The 6,976-nt window shown below is 35.6% G+C and overlaps 1 protein-coding gene and 1 long non-coding RNA gene across 3 annotated transcripts in view; one reads left to right on the top strand and one right to left on the bottom strand.

Moving 5' to 3' along the window:
- LOC108231480 (potassium voltage-gated channel subfamily D member 3) overlaps nucleotides 1-6,976 on the bottom strand; it is an 86,104-nt gene that overhangs the window by 39,979 nt on the left and 39,149 nt on the right. The window lies entirely within an intron of this gene.
- On the top strand, nucleotides 18-6,393 carry LOC119616935. The gene is made up of 4 exons (XR_005233028.1): nucleotides 18-1,149; nucleotides 1,520-1,643; nucleotides 1,727-2,058; nucleotides 6,013-6,393. It is a non-coding gene; the product is annotated as an uncharacterized LOC119616935 (long non-coding RNA).

The raw sequence follows: 6,976 nt of genomic DNA, 5'->3' as shown, positions 1-6,976 counted from the left end.
TCTGGGACACGGCTGCAGCAGTCAGGCAGAGGCTGCCTAACTGAGCTGCTGGTAAGATGCATGCTAATGCTACACCTCACTCTCAGTAATATTTCTAACATTAAAATATAGTTCTAACAGTTATGTGTTGCATAAAAATACAATGTTAAGTGTCTTAAAAAAAACTTTGGGTTTGGTTGAACTTAAAATGTTACTTTTATATAGTTTGGTTGAAATTTTCCTTCCACGTTTCTTTCCAAAATGTGTCTGCTGGGCCGCAGGGATTTGACTGTGACTGAGTGCGCCTCGTGGTTAAGTGTGTCCCACACTCTGTTTTGTAGGTACGTGACTCTGTGATTCTGTTTTGGTTTTGTATCTTTTAATTTAATTATTTTATTACAGAAATGCATTCTTTTACATACGGTAGGAATTTTGAGTTTTGTATTATGTTTTGTTTTTTTATTTAGATTATTTTGCATTATGTATTAACATTTTGTTGAGATTGATTTGTATACAATCTTATTTTTCTTTATTCCATTTGTTGTAAATAGAGCAGTCAGGCAGAGGCTGCCTAACTGAGCTGCTGGGATTTGACTGTGACTGAGTGCGCCTCGTGGTTAAGTGTGTCCCACACTCTGTTTTGTAGGAATAAACCGTCGCAGAGCCTGAGTCCAGTGTGTTCCTGTTTTACAACTGTTACACATATACCAGCTGGTGATTGGACAGGAAATGGACACAAACAAACATATATATTCAATTTCTTTTCCACTCAGATGTATTTTAACTCAAAGTTATCAGTATTTGGTCTCCGCCTTTCCCCCCCTGTGAGGTCTGCACAGAACTCTCTGCTGAGTCTCTCTGTGCTGTTTCACTCACAATTTTAGAAAAAAAAAAAACAATCATCAGAAGTAATGAAGCATAGTGTTCTGAAGATGTGATAGGAAATTCACATTTTGTTTTTGTTTTTTTCTTCTTCTTGTATTGCACGATACTGCAACGAACAAGCTCCCCTGTGACCCTGCACAGAAAAGCAAGTAGAGAAAATGGATGGAGGAATGGATGTTACTGCTAAGATGCAGCAGTGATTGCTGAAAAACATTCAGGTAGACGCACATCAGTGGTGTGCCAGACAACAGGCACTGTGACAGCTCAACTTTCGAAACAATAAAGGTTTGTTTTTGCACTTTCAAATTTGAACACAGCTATAATAAATAATCATTTATACAGTTCTGTTCCAAATACATAATTTCTTCTCGGAAATTGAAGCTAAAGTATTTTTATAGTCATAATAAAGCATAGACATTGGCAGACAAAAAACTTTTCACCTTGCTCAATGCATTATAAAGTGATGCATTAGAGTAATAGTTATTGATCTCCTCATTATATAACCATAATGTATGTATTTATTGATCAGTAGCTGAAGGTTTATTGTGTATCTGAAAAACAAAGTGCAAATGATCTTTTCATTAATACAATAAATTGTAATTCAAAATAGTTTTGAGAAATAAATCTTGTTTCTTGTTGTAATCCATGCTCACAGGAAACCTTCCACATTTGGATGCTCACACACTCAGGGAAATCTTCCCAAAGCCAAGCCATTAAGTCTCTGCCTTTTTAATTGATGCTCACTGTGAACCTCCCAGCAAGAGAATATGTGACATAAGGTGAGTCTTTTGTTGGACAAGATGTGTCATAATTGCAGCCAAAGATTTAACCCCAGCCAATTAATTTCTCATGTCTGCTTTAGTTCTGCTTCTCTTCTTCCTGACCCTAATCACCACAACTAGAGGTGTATCCAGAGGAAGCAGCTAAAGTTCTTGATCATTTGTGCTTGAATTTCTTCCACCATGATGTGACTGAATGCCACACAATTAGGAGAGGATCTGGGGAACTTGCCTCCTGTGTCATATCGGGGGCAAGGAAATGAAAATGTGCCAATTAATAAGCAAGAAGTTCTGTCCTGTCATTCTCTCCCTAATGGGCCAATCTGGTAATTCTGTGACCGAGCGCCATCAATGCTGCTCCAACAAACTCGCCCCTGACTGTGCAGGAACCCGCCGGAGTATCAAGGATCTGCAGGTTAGAACATGGCAAACAGTTACTTTTATTAGTAAATTGTTAACTTTTGCAAGTGCACTTGAGAATTTTTATACTGAACAAATACACAAAAGTGCTAAATGTTCGTACAGAAAGCTCTGAGAAATGGGCTCCTCCAGCTTTTTTAAATAAAAGACTATTTCAAAGCACAAGTGGATGAAACTCTCTTAATTGTGCGGCTCCTTCAACAATAACTTACTATGTTATGCACATAATAGGCAGGTGGGGGTGAATACTAAGAAATTACGCAAAAATAATTTCCACAAATTGTTTTTTAAGCAACCTTTTCGCTAAATTTTCAAGAAAAAAACAGGCTTCTGTACCCTAATGGCAGCTGTGCTTCAGGCTTAATGCTTTTTTACTGTCAGTGAGCTTGAAATCATCCCCTCTGAGCAAACACATGTATCCTATATTTAACATCCTTGTTACCTGTTGTGCTGTTTCATGAACTAGGCTGAATCATGTAATTCATGTGTTCTTTTTTATGTTTTTCCCTGTATGCAATGCTTTTGTCTGACCTATATGTCATAATGTGTTGTTTAGGCATTTACCTAAAGGCTGTAAACTGACAGTTTCCAGAGCGATCATGAATTGCTTCAATCGGAGGCCAATTTTGCAGTCTAGTTCAAAAATTGACCTGAAGGTAAAATTAAAGTGTCACAGTCACAATGTAAGGTTTGTTTTTTTTTTAGCAGAGATCATTCATTGTTCAAAAACAACTTCCTGAGTCCTTCTTTCATGGAGAAATTTTGACCTATAATTATGTTACATCTAAAATATAAAAATGCTGTTTATAAATCTGACTGTGACATTGTGAAATAAATGTATTTTAGCCTAAAAGCAGATCATATTAGTGAGCTTTGACTTCTATTCCCAATCTAGCAGTTGTATTGCCTGAAAGCAACCAGGAAATGGTAAAAGTGTTGTGATGGTCTCATTGTGATATTCCACCTACAGGCAACAGGAAAAATCTGTGCACTGGTGTGACAGAGTCATTGAAATAGATATTATACATGTTGTTATAGACACAGTGAATCAGATTTGTATGTAAAATAGTTAACATATTTAACTTTTTTTGATTATTAGTGCATAAACATTTGGTGTGTTGATATGCACATTTTAAAAGTTAAAATAAATGCATAAACAGTGACTTATTTCAACAATTGCCTAAACAGTCCATCCTCATTTGCCAGAATAGTGTAAAGTTTTGCAGTAATAACTAATAAAAGAGCAAAAATGTCACTGTGAGATGTGAACAAAACTGTTACCTGGTGAAAAATAACTTTTTCAAAATGCAAATTAGTTCAGCTGCTAAAATGTGTGGAAAAAGCTTCCAAAGGAAAAGTCTGGTTAATTGAGACAGAACAGTGATACTAAAGTTATTAAAATAATGAAAGCTTGTTGCAGAAGGGAAAATTGGTACTGATATCAGGACAATTACTATTAGCACACTATTCTTCACAAAGCACTTTTTACAGACTTTTTTTACTTCACAACACATTTGACTTCTGTTTAAACGTCCTCACTCCAAGCCAGTCACACTCCTCTTCGGTGTGTAGACCTTAACTTAGGGTATATCCCTTCTCATGTTTAACCTCCAATCGTCTGTCTCTCCATCTTGCTCCATTAGAAAGCGTGAAATGAGAAAAGAAATGAAAAAAAAAAAGCTTTCTCTGGGATCTTTTTAAAAAGCTCCCTAAGTAGGTTACATGAGAAAGTAGGCTGCCTGAAAAGCTCCAGAGACCCAAGGAGCTACTGTTGTATCACTCGAGAGGAGTGGCATCCCACTTCAGGAGTCCACACAGAGATGGAGACAGGGGAAAAAAAAAAAGTTGTGGTATTTGTGATCTGGCATGCTGAGGCTCAAATGTAACTCGTAGTGTAGGGATAGCAAACGGACAACCTGGAGAATTTGCTTATAGATATTAGTAATGTCAAGAAATCAAAACTCTAAGTACCTCCAACACTTCGATTAATCATTTTAAACTGCTACAACTCAAATCCCTGCCACCAGATTTTTAATGAAAGCAGTTTAAATTAAGACAGTATATTTTAGTCTTCTTTTTACTGTTTCTGTAATAAAAGCTGCAGTAATATTCCAACAAGTGGAAGAGACCATTTGACTCATTCCGGTAAGCCCCTCTGCAGTACAAATGAAGAAAAATCCAACCTAAGCTCTTACATTTGTAGGGTTTAATCTCCACAGGGGCTAAATTTACTCTATCAACTTCTTTTCCTCATTTTCTAATAAAATAATAACCACTAATTAAATGATAATTAGATATGGAATCTGTAATAGTCAGCTCTATTTCTGTGAGGGGCAGCGGACACACAGCAGGACTGCGTGAGGAGAAAAGGAAACCTCACTCCCAATCAGTGTCGTCTTAAACAGCCCACACTTCAGACATATAAAAAGAAGAACATTTCATTAAAAAAAAATAAAAAATTAACAGTGACATCATAGATACAGATGGAAATACTGAAGTTATAGCATGCAATAAAGGTTAATTTGCTGAAAAAAAAGAATGGAATCATAGTTATATGTTTGTGCTTTTATAAATATTTATATGTATGTAGGAAGGTGTATGAGTCAATTTATGTATTTTATTATGTTTTTTGTTCCTTCCATTATGGCCATGGATAATTTAATATAAATTTAGCTCTCATAAAAATGCATGAAAAATGTTAACACTTAAGAAAGTAAACATAAAAAGCTTAATGAATCTACAAATCCAAGACATAAATCCAAACACCTCCAGATTTTTGACAGGATTTTAGAACACCTATTTTACTTCTTAAGCAACTCAAGGAAAAAGTCTGCAAAATTTTCTTTAATGAGGCGCTGTAATGAAAGTCTGGAGATAAAGAGCCTAATTAAATGAAAACAGTTTATATTTAGTTATTTTGTTTTAGGGGAAAAAATGTATTAATCAGAAAAAATAAAATAATCTGCTCAAACAGCGGTGACATCATTGAAAAATATTACCACCAAATTGGTATTCCTGCAGTGATCCACTAGAATTTATTAAAACTGAAAGGCAGTAAAACCTGAAAAGATGTGTTGAAATACAGCTGGCCTTTAGGTCCATTAATTTAGAAAGAAATGCCAAGAAAAGGATGTATGGCATCAGGCATGAATACTAAATAATACTAAAAGACATTTTTCTCCAGAGGTTAAAATGCATAAAAATTAGTTTGTGAAAATTGTACCACAAACCTGAAGGAGAGTTTCTAAGACATGTAGTAAAACAGCATTTATTCACTGAACTGAAAAAAAGACAAAAATGTCACAATGAATGATGAATCCTGCTTGCCACACGTCTCAGAGTTTGTGGTTTAAAAGTATTTATATATATTGACCATATAGTATGTGGACCACGTGTCATTATCCAGGATATGAAAACAGCTTTGCATGATATAGAAAAGAAAAAATCTAATTTCCAACGACTACAGCTTAATAAAGACATATACCCCACCCACAGCTATCTGTTCAGCTCATTCACAACAGCAGTGACTTCCTCGCCTCTGATGCTTCTAATTAAGGAATCTGAGCTACAGGAACTTTGCTTTTTCTTATTGGTTCAGTAAAGCACGCCCTCAGGCTGACTGAATTCATACCAAGCTGATAAACACTGCAGCTCCCTTCTTTGCATTTCTGAACAAGAAGGAAAAAAGGGGAAGAAGTCAGTCAGTCAGAGAGAGTCTTTGCTTTAGGAGAAACTAAAAGTTTTATAAAAAAATATTTCTATTTTAGTGATTAATCACTGAAACAACATTACTAGAAAATGTTAGCACTGTCACCTCCAGGCAAGAAGGTCACAGGTTCTCCTCCCGCCTGCAGCCTTTCTGTGTGGAGTTTGCATGTTCCTGGGTTTTCTGTGGTTTCCTCCAAAAACATGCATGTTAGATTAATTGGTAACTCTAAATTGTCCCTAGGTGTGAGTGAAAGTGGGAGCTGTCGTTTGTCTCCATGTGATGGACCGGCAACCTGTCCAGGCTGTTACCCGCCTCTCACATAATGACCGCTGGAGATGTACACCAGCTCCCTGCAGCCTAGAAAGAAAAAAGCAGGTAAAGAAAATGGATGGAAAACACTGAAAGTATTAATAAAGGCTTAGTATTCCTTGAAGAAATGCATGTCAAGAATGCCGTCTTTCATGCCAGAGTTTTACACTCAGATCATCTTTCCTTGTAGCCCCTTGCTCAAACCTTGAAAATAACAGTATGCACGATCTTATGTGATATAATGAAATATCACATTCAGACTGTTTTCAAGATACATCCATTGATTATCTCCTGAAAGTTTCATTAAAATTCGTCCAGTGGTTCAAGAGAATTTTTTGCTAACAGATAAAGTTGACTCCAAGTAGTTAAAAACAGCATTTTAAACAGATATCTTGTGCAATCTGTTATCTGTCAGCTACTAATACACCTAATTATTTGTCAATATCTGTAAAACTGTTTCAGCCATTTCTGTGATTTCAAGGTAAGTTGAAAAAATTAGTCACATGTAGATTTAGACCCAACAATTACTCTTTGAAAGTTTCATCCAACTTTGTGACGTGGTTCATCACATATTTTGGTAACACATTCAGACAGGACCTCGAGCAAAAACAATATTGTCCGACTTAGCTTTAGCAGGATTTAAACAAATCATTACTGAACTTTATCCCTGGAGCCTGAAATCTAACCAAATTACTTCAGTCAAAAAATAAATAAATTGGAATATAAAATACAAATTGAATTTACTTGCAGCAAAAAACATTTTATATAGCTGGAATATATATTTAAGTAAAACAGTTAAATATAATGAAGTACAAAATGTGAATTTCAAAACCCCTAATTAAATAAAGGACAGTGGAAGTTTCAGTACTGACAGAATGAAATCTTTTTGCACGTC

The sequence above is a fragment of the Kryptolebias marmoratus genome, linkage group LG4 (genome assembly GCF_001649575.2).
Source record: "Kryptolebias marmoratus isolate JLee-2015 linkage group LG4, ASM164957v2, whole genome shotgun sequence".
Taxonomy (NCBI): Eukaryota; Metazoa; Chordata; class Actinopteri; order Cyprinodontiformes; family Rivulidae; genus Kryptolebias; species Kryptolebias marmoratus.
This window is presented reverse-complemented; position numbering and strand designations above follow the sequence as displayed.